The 18159-nt window shown below is 52.3% G+C and overlaps 1 long non-coding RNA gene across 1 annotated transcript; it reads left to right on the top strand.

Annotated features, from left to right (window-relative positions):
• The first annotated feature begins 2691 nt into the window (after window positions 1-2691).
• Window positions 2692-6392, top strand: LOC143824858 (uncharacterized). Its single transcript, XR_013226897.1, has 3 exons — window positions 2692-2884; window positions 5023-5312; window positions 6168-6392. It is a non-coding gene; the product is annotated as an uncharacterized LOC143824858 (long non-coding RNA).
• Window positions 6393-18159: the final 11767 nt, after the last annotated feature.

The following is an 18159-nucleotide window of genomic DNA, read 5'->3' as shown; positions in this document are numbered from 1 at the left end:
AGAAGGGGAGGGCGTGGGGGGGGCAGTCTAGGAGCAAGCCTGCTAGATCCCTTCCTAAGCCTCCGAACGGAGCATAAACAGGCCTGCAAGGCGCCCCGAAGAAGGATTGCGGAGCAGAGCTGCTGCCCAGCCTCGGCTCTGAAACAATTTGATTTACTTAGATCCCCCGATACTCTTCCCCACATTTATAAAAGTCAAAGCAGAAAATTAAACGGCCGGGCTCCCCACTCCTGGCCGCCGAGATTCCTCCGCCCGCAAGAGCTGATAAAGTGGCCCCCCCTCCCCGTTCTTGATTTATAAGGGGCCGATAAGATCAAGTGTTAAGAAAAATATCTCTTGAAAGGAAAAGGGGTGGGGGGGGAGAGCAGAAATTAAACCCAGCCCCTCTGGCCCCCTACTTCAGGGCAGGAAGGGGAGGGAATGATTTATGGAAAGAACTCAGAGACTATATTAAAACCAAATTGAAAGAGGGGCGGGGGGGTTGTCTGGGGGGGGGTTGTCTGATTCTGTTGGGAGCACCAATGAATAAGGCAGTGGGTGTGAGCCAGGGGTAGCCCGCAGGGGGGGCGTTGAGGGAGAGTGGCTCTCTCCGCCACACCTGGGCAGCGGGGATGTGCTGTCGTGCGGCTGGAATGCCAAGAGGGAGCGTGCGGGCTCTGCAGTCCTGGCGTGTTCTTAGCAACTGGCGTTTGCGCACACGGGACTTCCCATGTGAGGAAGCTTTGAATTGCAAATAATCCAGCTGCAATGCTTTTCTCACCCCACGCCGGAGAGCTGTGTTTAGAAAGAAGGCCACGGTGGGGAGGAGGCTGCTGGCTGCACTTCTGCATGAGTCGCCGTTCTGATGGGAAGGAGGCGGCGCCCGCTCGGGCAGAGAAGCGACGGGCCGCCACATCTCCGGGACGCAGCACTGCTGAGTTTAAACAAACCCAGTCGGGGGATACAGTGTCTTCGTCCACTATGGCAGGGGTAGTCAACCTGTGGTCCTCCAGATGTTCATGGACTACAATTCCCATGAGCCCCTGCCAGCGTTTGCAAACGAGGATTTGGGAGAGCTGGGTTCAAATCCCCATTGGCACAGAAGCCTGCTGGGGACTTCTGGCCCGTCTCATTATTTCAGCCTGGCCTACCTCACAGCATTGGTGAGAAGATCAAATGGAGAACAGGTAAAGAATCGGCTTGGAGCCCACATGGAGGAGCAAGTTGGGGAGCAATTGAAGAAAACAAACAAATAATAGCGGTCTCCATTTACCAGCATGTTCAAAATTTGCTCCTGACAACTGCAGTCAGAGAAGTGCTACATCCCCTGCAGAATTAGGCCTGCTGAGAACTTGGCCTTGACCTTATCCTCCAGGTGGACGTCTCTTCTTGGACAAACTCACGTTGTCCTCGAATTGAGAGGCTTCATCTCAGGCATCTGTTTTGCTGCCCAACCTTTGCAACATCCCAGGCAGCTGCAGGTTCAATCCCCCTTCATCCCCACTGAAAAAGGACCAGGCAGTAGGTGATGGGGCAGACCTCTGCCTGAGTAGAAGAAGAACAATTGGTTCTTATATGCCGCTTTTCTCTACCCGAAGGAGGGCCCTGGCTCTTTTCTTCCTTCTTCTTCCTTCTCTCCTTTCCCCCCCCCTTTCCATCCTGTGCTTCTCCCCACCCCAAACTCAGTAATTTCACTGACAAAACCAACAGCCTGCTGGTGAGCGGAGACACCCGGGGCTTGGAGGCAGGGAGTTATTAGCTGTTGGTTTCTAGTTTTACTGATGGTTCTATTGTATTTTTATTGCAAACTGCCCCGAGCCTTTGCACGGGGAGGGGCGGTCTAGAAACCTCCTTATAAATAAAGAAATACGAATCAGTTCCTCTAGACTGAGAACCTAATCAGGGACCAGGGGCAGCTTGAAGACCAGCCCAATTTTATACGAGAGGTAAGCAGGCACACGAAACTCCAACCTTGAAACTCTGTCGGTCTTGAAGGTGCCCTTGGACTCAGATTTTGTTTTGCCACTTCCGACCCACATGACTACTCACCTGAATCTATCTCTAGGGCCCCGGAAGTGATGTCGGCTGGCAAGAACTCCCTGCCACGCCCCCAGAAGTGACATCACCACCTGCGTTAACAGGCAGGCTCCAGGAGGACTGAGTGGGAGAGAGTCACTCAGGAGGGGGACCGATGGAAGCGGCTGAGTCTCTAGCTCAGGGGTAGTCAAACTGCGGCCCTCCAGATGTCCATGGACTACAATTCCCAGGAGCCCCTGCCAGCAAATGCTGGCAGGGGCTTCTGGGAATTGTAGTTCATGGACATCTGGAGGGCCGCAGTTTGACTACCCCTGCTCTAGCTCATGGCTGAGTCCATTAGGGCAGGGGAGGAAAGGCCGGAGACCCCCCTCCAGAGCTCCTGCAGACCCCCCGGGGTACGTAGACCCCAAGTTGGGAATCCTCGCTCTAAGCCCTTACACCCCACTGAAGCTTTCCTCTCCCCAAACCACACATGCTCCCAAATCTCCAGGAATTTCCCATACAGAGTTGGCAACCTTCTGTCCGCCCGCTCCCCAACTGGGCCTCAGTTCAGCCGTGCTGCCGCAGGCCAACGCGTCTGGCCAACGAGCTGCCTTAATGCTGCCGGCGACGTAATAACCGTGATTGCCTTTATTAGGGGACTTAATGAAAAACCAAGCGCCAGCGAGCGAGCAAAGAGCACTTCCTCCCTACACCCCCACGGTGTCCCTGGAAAGGCAACTAATAAGATTCCGCACAAAGTGTTACAGGCCAGAAATGAGAGGAGAAGGTACATTAGCAGGAAAGCAGATAATCAGATAAATGAGAGACCTCGAGGCAAGGCAGTCCTGCCAGGCGCCTCGCTGCGTGGCTGTAAGATGTTAATTTGGTGAGTTCTCATCGGTGGACTCCGGGCGTGGCTTCTGGCTCATCAGGCAGGCCAGCGGTGAAATTGGGGGTGGGAGGGGGGTGGGAAGTAAGCCAGAACTTCTGGGCCTACCTGCTTGCTCTACGGCAGGGGTAGTCAACCTGTGGTCCTCCAGACGTCCATGGACTTCAATTCCCACGAGCCCCTGCCAGCAAATGCTGGCAGGGGCTCGTGGGAATTGTAGTCCATGGACGTCTGAAGGACCACAGGTTGACTACCCCTGCTCTACGGCTCAACATGGGCTTGTCGCATTTCCAGATTTCGCCATTCTGAGTTTGATGGGCTGCGAGCAGAGGCTCAAACCGGCTGGCTTTGTTTGAGGGCGGCAAATGCAAAACACACAGCATTCTATCGCAAATTGCAGGGGTTGGTTTGTTCTGGGCTCCAGCAGCCAAGGACGGTGGTTCGGTCCCTGCTAGATGTGTCCTGGATGTCAGAAGCTGCTGCTGAAGATCAAACAGTGAATGGAAGGTCTGAGAACCGGGAAAGATTTCTTAGCAAAACACTTTGAAGAGGAAGGGGGAGGGGAGAATTAAATTGTTTATTCTGAAGCTCCCAATGATGGCAGAGCCGAGAGCCAGCATAGCATCGTGGTTAAGGCTGGTGGCCTGGAGAACTGTGCTTTTCCCCACTCTTCCGCCACGTGCAGCCAGTTGGGTGACCTTGAGCCAGTCTCTTAGCACTGCCCTTGCAGAGCAGTTCTCCCAGAGCTCTCTCAGCCCCACCTGCCTCTTCCACCTCCAGAGACAGCGTGGTGCAGTGGTTAAGAGTGGTGGCTTCTAATCTGGTGAACCGAGTTTGATTCCCTGCACCTGCTCCACATGCAGACAGCTGGGCATCCTAGGGCTTGTCACGGCCCTTATAGTACTGTTCTCACTGAGCTGTAATTTCAGGGCTATCAACCCCACCTTCCTCACAGGTGTCTGTTGTGGGAAGAGGAAAGGGAAGGTGATTGTAAGCTGCTTTGAGACTCCCTTCTGGTTAAGAAAAGTGGCATATAAGAACCAACTCCCCCTTCTTCCCCTTCTTCTCCTTCTCCTCCTCCTTGGTTCCAGGGTGCTTTCTCACACAGTTGCATCTTAAAAACACACCCACCTGAAAGGCGTCTTCAATACTGCAGTTCAAGGTGGGCAGTAGGAGATGCTCTTTATTCCTGGGTATCTAAAGCCTGGGTTTAGGGATTGCTTGGGGAAGGGGCTGCTGGAGATCTGAAGAGTTTTGGGGGTTGTGCAGGGTTGGCCCCAAGATCTCTAATTTCTCAGAGCAGAATATCTGACGTAACAACGAAGGGCATGATGAACCAGGAAGCTCTTCTAGTGGCTTGTCAGCAGGGCAGTTCTAACCGCAGTGCCCTTGGAGTCGAGGAGAGCCCTGTAAAGATGGGTTCAGCCAACAGACAGAGTACACGGATTGCGGCAAGTAAATTTAGTGTCCTTAGCGACGGCTGCATCTCCGTTATCACCATAGACCTCTTGCAAGTGCTGTAATCTTTATTATCTTCATTTGTTTTGATGCAGATTGTTACATTATACACTGAAATTTTATGAAACAAGGGTAATTCACCGGGACTTGTTTGTTATTCTGTTGGAAATTGGCACATTCCTGTTGGGTTTTTCAAATATTAAGTTATAACCACTTCTGGATATCACGGGGGAAAGGTAGGGTCACTCCGGATCAATCATGCATGTTGCAGAGGGAAAATTTAAAGCGTCCCAAATCAAAGTGGAAATCAAATTCAGTGTAGACAGCAGGGATTTATTCGGACTGGGAGTGGGTAAAAAGCCCTGTGCAGACTGCAACCTGTTGTGATTCCTGGACATCTCCAGGACTAACTTGGAGGTGACGAAGAAAAGCGACCTGCCAGGAATTGCAAAGCAACCATGCAGAGAAGCTGACAGACTGGCCACAACAAAATATGAACGAGAAGAGTAGTTTTTAATTCAAAGCAGTACATAAAGCCAAAACATGGACCTGTGAAAAGACATATTTTTACAGCCTTCCTCAGTAGCCAGGCTACAATATAAAAAAGGATTACCAACCAACAATCATTGAATAAACTCATGTCGGCAAATCTATTTGTGTGTTCTCCTTTACCAAAGATAATGACCAGCTTTTACATTCAGCTTTGATGCTGATTTGCAAGACGACTCAAACAAGAAAAAGCACAGGACCGGGTGAAGAAAAAGAACCAAGCTCCCAGAATTACCACTGGTCTCCAGTTCCCCAGGACTGGGCCCCGGTTTCCCCTCTCTCCTTGGCCTCCCACCTGGCCGGCTGCAAAGCTAGGCTTGGTTTCCAGACTGCCGTTGGGAGCGGCTGCTTTAAGAGGCGATTCCTCCTTGAGAATTTCTGCTCTGCCAACCTGGAGCCATGATTCCAGCCCCCAGAGGTAGGTAGTCAATTGCACAAGCGTGGATTTTAATTGTTTGCTCTCCGCTCTGCCTTTTTCTCTCCCCCTTTTTTTAACGCTGCCATTTAATTGTGGTGAGGTGGGAGGAAACAAAAGCACAATTGTCTCTGTGTTTACACATCAGCGTCTTAATAGCTACCAAATGTGCAGGAAGTGTGGCTCGGAAGCCTAATTTAAGAGTGGGCTGGGAGGGCCTGGGAACATGGGGGGGGTGCGTAGGGGGGGGCAGAGAGTTATAGCAAGAATCTCCTCCCTTTACTTATTCGTGTGTGTTTTTTTTAAGACAGCAGGAAAGAGCTGGCTTTCATACGGGGAAAAGACCGAGACTCATGGTGGGAAAGATTCATCTTTGAGCAAGTTTCCAATTTGCTCTGCTCAGCACGTAGGGTTTTAAATGCCAGCGGGGGAGTGAGGATGGGGGGGAGATATCACAATGTCAGAATAGGCCACACCTGTGCAGGAGTCTTGATGGGATGAATTAGAAAAGGGGGGAGGGAGGGTTAAAGCCGGAAATGTTGCAGCAGAGAAGCTCCCCTCCCTTCCCCTCCCCTCCCCTCCTTCCCGGGGAAGCAGAAAGGCCTGCTGAGTAAAGCGCCGTATCTTTGATCTGTCTGGAGACGGGCAGCTGTCGTTTTTCAGGAGCCTGCAAATGGCTATGCTTCCCAGCACCTCCTCTAGCCAAATAGCTGTTGCAGGTTATTGGGATGATTCCAATTGCTGCCAAGCCTTTTTCGGTGACAGAGAGGTGAGGGGCTTCCCGGCAATCCCTCTTTCGGATCAGTTTTGAAAAGCCAGGCTGTGAATCTGAGATGTGTTTCTCTTCCTCTTTCGCAGGTTGTCCCTGCCACCCTCGGCCACGCACTGGATGGCTCAGACCTGGGAGGGACTGGGAGGTGAAAATGGGCCTGGAAGACTCCCGGCGGAGCAGCCCAAGTCAGCCAGAATGTCAAGGGCCACTGGAGTCTGTGGCACCAGCCGTGGACTTTGGCTCATCGTCATTAAAATGGGGAATTCGCTGCCAGGGGATGTATTGATGGCCACAGGGATAAACAGTCTTAAAAGGGAACTAGGTAGCTTCATTGATAGATATGTCCGTCAATGGCTACTAGCTATGGTGGCTGAGAGGAACCTCCACATTCAGAGGCACTAAGCCAGGAGGCAACATCAGGGGAAGGCCTTGGTCTCCATGCCTTGTTGTTGGCCCTCTGGAGGAACTGGTTGGCCACTGCATGAGACTAGATGGACCACCCGTCTGATCCAGCAGGGCTTTTCTTATGCTCTTATGAAGACCTTGACCTCTTTGCACTGTTGTAGGCCCTCCAGAGGAACTGGTTGGGGCCACTGTGTGGGACAGGAGGCTGGACCCGACGGTCTGATCCAGCAGGACTCTTCTTATATTATTATGTTCATCCCACAAATTGGGACCAAATAATGCACTTTCAATCTAATTTTGATGAATTTGCAGCTGGATTTTGTCGGGGGAAACGGCAAAATCCCCTTGCAAACTGTCACTGAAGTGGATGGAAAGTCCATTATTCTGCATGCGCAAAAGCATTGATAGGGAGAGCAACCATGGATTCCCAGCAAAGCATCTGCTGCAAGAATGCTGTCAGAGGGGCCGGGCCTTGGCCTTGGCCCCCAGGCAGTAGCCCACTGGGAAATTCCCCTGTAAGGTAAGCAGCTGATCTGTGTTGGACTCACCACAGAGTCCCAGCCTGTCCAAAATCCCCCTTTTGCATCCCAACAGTTTGTTCCTCGCCACCCTTGGTGGGCCAGTCACACACATCCCCTCCCAAAATCTGCTAAAGCACCTCCCTTGACAGGTTGGCAGGTGCTGGTGGGGGAAGGCTCGGCCCTCCCCTCCCATCTCTCCCCCCCCCTTCCCAGGCACTTTGCACCTTCTCTCCAAAGCTGGAGACAGACAATTTCCCAGGAGGGCGGAAGGTGGCCGAGAGAGGCGTTCTCTCCTGGAGGGTGCAAATGTGTCTCTTTTCTCCGTGGCCAAATGGGCTTGTTTGGTGTTGTGTTCTGAAGCTCTAGAAAACGGGATTGCCAGTCAGGAGGCAGTGAGAATTGGAGGGGGGAGCATCTCTCTCTGTCTCCCCTTGCAGCCCCCCCCCCCCCCCGGCAGGGTGGAAGGACAGGCAGGCAGAGAGCCGAAATTACTCTGTGAAATTCGTGGCCACCAGATAAGCCAATGGCAGCTTTGAAAATGCTCAGATTATTTCCTAAAGGGGTATTTTGCAGTGCGACTCAATGGAACCTCTGTCTTCAGAGGCAGGTTACCTCTGCGTGGAAGAGGCTGGGGGTCAGGGATGCCCAGCTGGGGATCACCCGGAATTACAGCTCATCCCTAGGCTAAAATCAGTTCCCCTGGAGAAAACGGCTGCTTTGCAGGGTGGATGGATTCTATCGCATTAGACAACTTGGAGGTCCCTCCCTGGCTCAAATCCCACCCAAAGTCTCCAGGTGTTTCCTAGCCCAAAGCTGACAACCGTACTTGGGATGGACAGCAAGGCCTGGCTTGTCACCTGGATGTCATCCGGGGAGCTTTCCAGGTGGCTGGACCACTTCTCCCTGACCTGGCAAGACAGGCCCAAAAAAGAGGACGGAATGAGATACGGTGGCAAACGCTGCATGTTCCCTCCGTCTCCAGGAACATGCAAAGGGAAGGGCTCATGCCGTTCCCACCAGGGATGTCATTCCTTTAGGGTTTAACCCACCCACACCCACACATGCACACAGACACAGTTCCTTCTCCCCTGGCAGGGCTGCCAACTCTGGAGACATTGGGGGTGGAGCTGGGGGTGGGCACAATTTGGGGTGGAGAGGGACCTAGAATCATAGAATCATAGAATCATAGAGTTGGAAGGGGCCATACAGGCCATCTAGTCCAACCTCCTGCTCAACACAGGATCAGCCCTAAGCATCCTAAAGCATCCAAGAAAAGTGTGTATCCAGCCTTTGCTTGAAGACTGTCAGTGAGGGGGAGCTCACCACCTCCTTAGGCAGCCTCAGTGGAGCATAAGGCTATGGAGTCCACCCCCCCTCCAAAGCAGCCGTTTTCTCCAGGGGAACTGATCTCTGTCACCTGAAGAGGAGCTATAAAACTGGGGGATACCCAGGTCCCACCTGGGGACTACATCCCCACCCTAGAATCATAGAATCATAGAGTTGGAAGGGGCCAGACAGGCCATCTAGTCCAACCCTCTGCTCAATGCAGGATCAGCCCAAAGCATCCTCTGACTGCAGGGTGCCTGTCCGCTCTGCTCGGCCCTGTGCTCCGTCAAGATTCCTTTGGTTTCTCTGTCCGGGCTCTGTGTTTCAAGGGGGAAATGTTCCAAGGGGCAGAACGCCCCCAGTGCTGGCATGTTCAGCCGGCTGGGCCTCTCCTATTCTGCCAGGCTGCAGGGATAACAAAGGTCTCCGAGGTCTTCTTTATTATTTATTTATTTATTGGATTTCTACCCCGCCACTCTTGGAGACCGGCTCCTGGCGGGTTGCACAAAAATCTATACAATGCAATAAGAATCCCATAAAATCCCATTAAAACCCCAATATCAGCATACAATACAATGCAGATGGCAGAAAAAGATGTCCCCTTAGACAATACTTGACAAAGGCAGCCTGGGGGAACCAGATGTTCGGCGCCAAGGTATTTGGGTCCTTCTCCAGGTTGATCTGCTTGCCTTTCCTTCCTCCTCTGCCCGCGGCTTCTGCACATGTCGCTATTACGACTGCAGATCCAGAGGTCACGGCCAGAAGAAGGCGGCTGGCTTCCCCTCTCAATGGCGTTCTGTCGACTCCAATTGCTGCCTTCTCCCCCCCCCCCCCCGCCATCTCACCCGCCGCATTACTCCTGCCAGCGTTGCAGACGGCTGTGGGTATTTTTAGCAGTGCCATTCTGCGGCCCTGGCACCGTGGCAAGCAGCAGACGTCCCACAGGTGGGCTGGGGAGGGAGGGAGGGATTGCAAAAAGCCGCCTCCTGCTGAGCTGCCAGCCCCGGGAGAAGCAAATGGACCCCGGAGGAAGGAACAGATTGCCAAGGAGTTTATTTATTTAAAATAATTCCAAGGCTGCGAGGGATATTTTTGGTCGTCTGCTTTCTAGCCGACTCGGGTGCCCGGATCCAAAAATTTCTTAGAGAATGCATGGAAATCCATGCAAAGGTCTGGGAGGAATCCAGCCGAAACCCTGGCAAGTCCTAGGCACTGGTTAGGGTTGCCAGTCTCCAGGCAGGGCCTGGAGATCTCTCGGTATTACAATTGATCTTCAGATGATAGAGATCAGTTTCTCTACATAAAATGGAGGGTCAGCTTTATGGCACGCCTTGATGAAGACTCTACCCTCCCAAAATCTTGCCCTCCAGAGGATAACCCCCCCCCCAATTTCCAGGTGTTTCCTGTCCCAGAGACGACGATGGCAGCGACGACTTGGTTCTTATATGCCGCTTTTCTCTACCCAAAGGAGTCTCAAAGCAGCTTACAATTGCCTTCCCTTTCCTCTCCCCACAAAAGACACCCTGTGAGGTGGGTGAGGCTGAGAGAGCCCTGATATCACTGCTCGGTCAGAACAGCTTTATCAGTGCTGTGACCAGCCCAAGGTCACCCAGCTGGCTGCATGTGGAGGAGGAGCAGGGAATCAAACCCAGCTCCCCAGATTAGAAGTCCGCACTCCTATCCACTACACCAAGCTGGCTTTCATAGAATCGTAACATTGGAAGGGGCCGCACAGGCCATCTAGTCCAACCCCCAGCTCAATGCAGGACCAGACTCAAGCATCCTAAAGCCTGGTAGGCCCCATTCTCTCCTTCCACTTAGTTGATCAGGATTAGAGAGGCAATTTCCTAGAATGAAAACTGGTTTCCAGTCCCCCAGGGGGAAATAGCTGCTTTGCGGGGGGAGGCAATATGGCATTATCCCCCTTCGAAGTCCTTCTCTTCCCCGTATTTTGCCTTTCTCCAGCTCCAACTCCCAAATCTCCCTGCCTGGAGTTGGCAACCCCAGTGCTGTGGGCTTGAGGCTGGGGGGGGGGGGCTTCCGTTTGGCCTTTCTGTTCAGGGGAGGATTTCTTTGGCAGCATCCTGGGTCTCAATCCAACCCCTTTTTTATTGCTCTCTCCGAGGATTCCTTTGTTTCCTTTTATGACATCTCTGTGACATTTATACACAATAATGTTTAGAGGGCAATTGAAGAAACAGAACACGATGTCGAAAAACCTCAAGGCTCAATTCCTCACGGGGGAGAAACGAAATCAACCTAGTTTTGATTTTCTCTGGGTTTTGGCAGCTCAGGAGTGCCCCTGGTGAAGCGGCGGAGCTCAAGCTTGGCACACAGAAGGCCCTGGTACAAAAGAATTGGGTGGCAAGGCAGTGGAGAAGACCTTTCTCAGGAAAGCCCTGCCGGTTGGTGCACAATACCAGGCTGGATGGACCAATGGTCCATAGAATGCAAGTGTCCCCAACATGATGCCCTTGGGTGGTAGAACAGCCTTTTCCAACCTTTGTGGAGGTACCCCTGAGATATTCCTCAGGCTTCAAGGAATCCAGAAGGGGTGGCATCCCCACTTGGAGTAAGGTGCAGGAACCAGTTGGTCAATCAATCCTTTCCCCTTTCCATTGTGAAGAGACTAGGGTGTAGTCTGCATGGGGCTTTTTACCCACTCCCTGTTTGAATGACTCCCTCCTGTCTACACTGAATTCGGTTTCCATTTTGATTTCGGGCACTTTAAATTTTCCCTCTGTAAGATGTATGATTGATTGGGATCTATCCAGATCAGAAGTGGATATAACCCTCAATATTTGAAAAATCGCCATCAGTAAGTGTGCAGATTTCCCCTTTTTGCAAATTAACTTTCTTCTCCGTGCCTGGTAGCAAAGCAGTCTTCCCTGATTGGCCAGGGCGACAGTACAAACACTTTCTGGTTCCCGGTTGCAAGGCTTCCCTTAAAGTGACTGTGCTCCAGAAGCCCTTGTTATTTCTCTCTCCTCTGCTGTCTCCAATCCTCTCCCTTCGCCATTGTTCAAGAAAAGAGACTCTTGCTATGCTTGGCTCCCCTCCCCGTTCTGAGCTTCCCCAATCAAGTACAGAACCCTGTCTGTTTCAATGGCAGGCAGGGGGATAGAGGAAGACCCGAGTTCAAATCGACCTGAATTCAGCAGGATCCACAATGGAAAAAACAAAGTAACTGCAGAATCAGCCTAAGCCTGTAGAACAACAGGGAAAGCGGGCTTCAGTGACATCTAGTGAAGTCAGCGGCCATCTGAACTTCTGGGAAAGGCCACGGAACCCATGAGTCCCCGGAACCCTGGTTGAGAATCCCTGGTTTAGACAGTGGATGGCGCCAGATGGAGCTTTGGCCAGTGTGGCTTCTGACTGACCATTGCATTGCAAATGGCTCTCAATGAGACTCTAGACTACCATAGGGTTAGAGAGATAGACAGGGGCACTGACCGCTCACCTTTGATCTCACTGACCTGTCCCTAGAGGGTCATTTCCTGTTCCCCCAGTCTCTTTCTCTTCTTCATCTCTCCAGCCCACAACATGATGGAAGGGAGATGCCTTGAGCATCTCTCTCCATCCAGCTATTTAGATAAGAATAGGAACCGTCTCTTTACCTCTAAGTATGTCGGATTAAGTTTTGAAATAAATTGTTCTGATATTAGTGAAGCGCCACGTTCATGACTGTGCCTTTCTTTCTTTGTTGTTTTATCACCGCAGGCACTCCTCCTGCTGTGCTCGCTTGCCAAACCAGGCACTCTGCTAACTTTCTGGATACAAAGACTTTACCACAGGTCTACCAAGACTTAATCTCCTTCACATTGAAGATGTATTTATTTACTATTTATTTATTTTTCATACACAAAGGCCGCCGCTTCTGGCCCGTCGGCTCGCGGCAGCTAACAGCATATAAAAAACATAACAATAAAAATGTATAAAATGATAAAACATCACTCTAACCCCTCTTAACCTGCCCGCACCAGTCAGTCCCTCTCTCCTTCCCCCCCCCCCCCGGACTGCTGAATGGCTCCAGAGCAGTGATGTAACCATAGCTTGAGTGTGCAGATGTTTGTTCATTGTTGCTTTGGCAACAACTTCCACCACAGTCCATAAATATTCACTGTGTGCCTGGAAACCTGTGGCAGACATATCATGGTAGCTCCGCCTCCTTCAGCAGCCATTTTATGGCAGCCATTTTATGGCAGCCATTTTATGGCAGCCATTTTATGGCAGCCATTTTATGGCAGCCATCTAGTGGCTGTGCCCACCACACTGTATCAGGAATACAGAGTTGACCACCAGCTTAGAAAGGTTAGGTCCCCTTATTTTTATTTATTTATTATTACATTTCTGTACCAACAACTCCCGGACCGGCCGGCTCATGGTGGTTCACAACAGAATAAAAACATTAAAACACAGGACGGCAAGTTTACCATCTGACCAATAATGTTATGTTGTTGTTGATAGGTGTGAAGTCGTGTCTGACCCATCGCGACCCCATGGACAAAGATCCTCCAGGCCTTCCTGTCCTCTACCATTCCCCGGAGTCCATTTAAGTTTGCACCGACTGCTTCAGTGACTCCATCCAGCCACCTCATTCTCTGTCGTCCCCTTCTTCTTTTGCCCTTGATCGCTCCCAGCATTAGGCTCTTCTCCAGGGAGTCCTCCCTTCTCATGAGGTGGCCAAAGTATTTGAGTTTCATCTTCAAGATCTGGCCTTCTAAAGAGCAGTCAGGGCTGATCTCCTCTAGGACTGACCGGTTTGTTCGCCTTGCAGTCCAAGGGACTCGCAAGAGTCTTCTCCAGCACCAGAGTTCAAAAGCCTCAATTCTTTGACGCTCGGCCTTCCTTATGGTCCAACTTTCACAGCCATACATTGCAACTGGGAAGACCATAGCCTCACCAATAATAGAATCCAATAATTACAGTTTTAAAAAATGACAAGGATTCCTCACTTACCCGTTCCCGGCAGTGTCAAACAGACGTAAAGCTGGGGATCCAGGTGCCACAAGGGCAGGAGAGGACTCCATCTTATAGCCCAACATCCAGTCCGGCCTCAACCAATAGCCTCACTATAGGCAACTTCACCAGTTCCAGGCAGGGTCTTTTCATCGGTGGCCCTTCATGGTGCAATTCTCCATGCAAGAAACCCTGGCCAGCCATCACTGCTTCCCCTTCCCCTCCTGTTAGCAGTCCTTAAAGCGGCAGGACTATTTCGCAGATACAGTCTGCGCTTCTTTTCCCCGGTTTTGTGACTGATTAGAGGTTTTAATTGCATATGTTAATTGGATGCTTTTAATTGTTCTGTTTTAATTGAACGGTTTTAACGGCTTCCAGAGTTTAATTGTAGTGATGTCAGCTGATTTGGGGACCCTCCTGGGCCGAAAGGCGGGAAGTACCGTTCAGACGATGACGACTAGAGAACTCTGCACGGTCTCAAGGGCTTTCTCACCTCCTTAATGTCTGCCCTGAATGTCGACGCTCAGACCTGGCATCAGGAAATGATGAACCCCGACTCTGAGAGGGGAGCACAGCTGCTCTCAACAGACTCAGAACATTTGACCTACCGGCCCAGGTTGGCAGAGCTTTGTCCAAGGTCGCAGAGAGGTGTTTTTCCCCAAAAAACTAGCAACACTGGCACGGCACGCAGCTCTTTCTGCCCGTGAGTCGGGTGTTCTGCCACTTTGTCAGCCCATCTCCCCCTCCCCCTGTCCTTCCCCGGACCTTCCGCGTTCCTTCTCCTCCCGGTCTTTTCTTCCCGATGACGCAGCTAGACCTGCATGAAATATTAATGGGTTGGTACTCCACCATTATAAATGCACGTATCCCTCCACTTCCCCGGAGGGCTTGTATCCTAGCAATGCACGTTTGGTGCCGGCAGGTAAGAATCGGGCAAACAGAATTTCCCCAGCCCGCTTGGCAAAGTGTCTCGAGATTGGTGCCAGCTTCCCCGAACCTGCGTCTGAAGGCCGGGGGCGGTGGAGGAGGAGCGCCCAACCCTAGCCTATTTCCGTCGCCCGAATTATGCAGACTCCAGTTCTTTGGGGAGGGAAAATGAAATTCCCGGAGGGAAGGGAAGCCGCGCGGATCTTGCCTATTCCAAGGTGCCGGATGATCTGTCAGAGGACGGCCCTGTCTGATTCGAGCGAGTGGGTGGCCAAAACGGACCAGGGGGAATCGCTGCTAATAAATTGGTTTGACTCCCCGGCGTTGTCTGCTCTCATTACAGCCTTGATGAGAGGTTGTTTGTAACTCTCACATTTTTATCTCTGGAAGCACATTTGTCTGCCGATTGGGGAGCCTGCCTGACTCTTTCAGGGGAAATGTTTGCTTTCCCCCTCGATGGCAATTTATTATGTCCATAAAGTATTTTTCTGCTCTTTCTTCTCCTCCCTCCTCCCTCCCCAGTGTCAGGCAGGGAGGTGAGTTGAACAAGATTTGAAGCTGAGGTTGTGTGTTTATACGTGACTCCCCCCTCCCCACCCTAGACATAAGGGTCCAGGCCAGGAAAGAAATCTGATTTAATGTTGTAGACACTCCGATCCCCTTGAGACGCCATGTGCTTTTTGAGCCGATGGTGTGTGTGTGTTTTTTTCTTCTTCTTTCCTTTTTTCTTTTTCTTTGGATTCCTTAAAATTTAAAAATAAAATCCCACAGATTACATTCCGTTGCTGCAATGAATAATACATTTAAACATTTCCCACGCTGCGTTTGATCCCCCGCAAGCCTGAGCGGATGGCGAGGGCCCTTTTCGTCTCTTCTGCTTGGAGCCGTCAGCCGCTTCCTTTGGAGCCAGCCTGATTGACTGGCTTCTCCTCCCTTTCATATACAAAAAAGGATGCTGCCAAAGGACCCGTTCGCACATTACATAGCCAGGAGCCCAGGTCCGCTGCGGTGTGTATTGGGGACAGAGCCACCGGACAAGAATTTGGGGGGCAGAGATTCCAACTCCCAAAACTTCAGGAGGGAGCTGCGGCTGATCTATGTCATCTGTAGGACGCAAACATCTGTCTCATTCGGCTTTCTGCGCACGGCCTGTGCATGCGCTCCATGCTGAAGGCCTAAACCTCAGCACGAATGTCTCACTGCAAGGTTTAGGCCTTTAACATGGAGCGCATGCATGTGCCTTGTGTAGCCAATTCCAGCGTGCTTGTACAGTTCTCAGATTTGCAGGCACATGTTTTTTGGACACTGCATGTTACTGGATGGGCCACTGACCTGATCCAACATGACTTCTCTTATGTTCTTAAGTCTGGGATAGGGATACTCTGTATTTCTGGTGCTTGGGGGGCAACAGTGGGAGGGCTTCTGGAGTTCTGGCCCCACTGGTGGACTGTCTGATGGCCCCTGGGCTTTGGCCACTGGGTGACACAGAATGTTGGACTGGATGGGCCACTGGCCTGATCCAACATGGCTTCTCTTTGGTTCGTCTTATGTCGGCGAGCCTAGCGCAGACTCATTTCTGGTTCGATCTCCCGTCAACAAATCATCACAGCTTTTCACAGGGCTTGACAAACCGGTGTGCCCTGAGCATTCCCAAACACAGAAGCACATTCATCAGGGCAGCAATGGATCACCTGTCTCTTTGCTTGCCTGCCCCCATCCCCTCCCTCTGCCCTTGGTCTAACTCAGCCTCTGAATCACACCGGTTCTCTTGCTGGCTCCTTTTTAATGCTGAGGCTCACAGGAGCCCTGGGAGTGTGAATGAGAGGTGAGGCTGAGGGAGGCTCTGAGCACGCACAGGGTATCTTTCCCTCCCCTCACAGAGCTTCTCTCCGAATACAGCATCCCAGAGAGAGGCTGGCTGGGCCACTGGAAAAGTGGCAGCTCAGAAACTCCCCACTGGCTGAGAACCGTTTCCTGCCGGCTCAAGCCACGGGCCGGTCTGCCTCGGTGGTGCCTTGCCCCTGATCGGTCAGCCGGTTGCCTCTTGGAGAAGCCGCCCAGCTCCTTCAAATCAGGGCTTTCGGAACTGCCTGCCCTCTTTGTGGGGGGCCTGCCTTGGCGGGCGGCCCCCTCCGCATAGCTGCAGGGAGCGGGGACGCTTGGCAGCCGCACGGCCACGGATGTGCCATAACTCTTCTGGGCCTTAAACGGCTGCTGGATTTAAGGCCTTTCATTACTCACCGGGGATAAGCCCCATCTGAGCTCGGCCCTGCCTGCTGGATATTTATGCCTCTCTCCTGAGCGGCTCCCGTAAAACGCGACCGCTACTCCGGAGCAGATCAAGCGCTCGGCCTCCTGCCCTCCGCAGAAGTCGGACGGCGCAGCCAGGTTCAAGCGCCCATTCCGGTGGGTCAGGGAGGGCACCACGGAGCCTTTACGGGGGTGTGGTTGCTAGCTGGCCCTCTCGAACGGCTGGCACTCCGGGTTAGATGGTCAATGCTGGGAGGCTGAAGGATGGAGCCTGGGGAGGACGAGGCCCGAAGTTGGGTGCAATGCCACGCAGTCCCCCCTCCAAGGCAGCCATTTTCTCCGGGGGGAACTGGTCTCTGTAATCTGGGAGCAGTGGGAGCTCTCCAGACAAGTCCTGGAGGTTGGCAATTTCACTGCCAGCTCCAGGGGAGGGGACATTCTGGAGCTTTTGGGGGTGGCGCCACAAAGCTGCCATCATCTCCAGGGGCGCTGATCTCTGCATTCCGGAAATGTGCTGTAATGTCAGGAGAAGTCAAGTCCCCACGTGGAGATTAGCAGTCCCAGTCCTTAGCGATTTACCCGCTGCTTCCTGGCTGGAGGGGAGATGGGGAATGGTGGGTCGAAGGGAGCCAAGTTCCCCATGAAGCCAGCTTGGGAGAGCTTCCAGTAGTTGGCTCAGAATCCATTTTTCTTGGGGGGGGGGGTTTGACTTGGAAGCTCTTCTTGTCAGGCACCCACCTAGAGTTGCCAGCTCTGGGTTGAGAGATACCTGGAGATTTGGGGGGTGGTTGGTGGGGAAGAGGGACTTCTGCAGGATGCCAGGCCCTAGAGCCCACCGTCTGAAGCCGACCTCTGTGCTCTGTTGTGTTGGAACAGGCAAGATCTGCAGTGTGCATAATGGAGCGGACTATCAAGTGTGTCCTGCAGGGGGCACTGAAGGAAATGTGCATTCAGCATAGCAAGGAGAGGAACTTCCATTCGAGTCTCAGATGATCTCCCCCAGTGCCTTGACTTCCTGCTTTCTGAGCATACTTCTTCCTCCTTGCCTCCAGAACAGCAGGGGTAATAGCAAGAAGTCCCTAAGTTTCACCTGGAGGTTGGCAACCCTAGACCCACGGAACCTCCTCTTCCCAGCCTGGCTTTGGTTCTCTGCAGGCCTTCTGGTGAGCTCTGCTTTCTGTCCCCTTCCATTGTAGCAGCTTTCCTTGCAGCAGCCCTTAAGGCAGCCGCTGCCTTCCTCCCTGAATATTCAAGCAACTGGGGTGGGAGATTCTCAGCCCTGCGAGAAACTGAGAGGCATCTTTTTCCGATCCTGGGCTCCTTCAGAGGCCTCTTTTCCGATCCTGGGCTCCTTCATTACTGCCTCCGCAGTGATCCTTAGTTCTTCTCCTTCTCTTTTGCAGCGATGCTAACCATCCCCTGCTTGTTTAATGCAAACGGCTTCGGGCAAAGAGGCAAAAAATACACTGAATAAATGCATCTCGCATTCATCCAAATGAGCAGGCACGTGGTCTGCCCGTGCTGCGCCGTTGCCGCCAGGATCCGTAGCCAGTGGTTCAACCAACTGCGCATCCCGCTGGAAGCCAGTGAGTGCAGAGAAACCAGGACTCCCCCCCCCCCCGGCCCCGTTTCCCTGGTCTCTTGCCTGCTTCCTTCTGTAGGTGGCTCTTGTTTGTCAGATCGGGACCAG

Source organism: Paroedura picta, chromosome 15 (genome assembly GCF_049243985.1).
Source record: "Paroedura picta isolate Pp20150507F chromosome 15, Ppicta_v3.0, whole genome shotgun sequence".
Classification (NCBI taxonomy): Eukaryota; Metazoa; Chordata; class Lepidosauria; order Squamata; family Gekkonidae; genus Paroedura; species Paroedura picta.
Note: the sequence above shows the minus strand (reverse complement) of the source record. Positions and strands in the feature narration are given on the sequence as shown.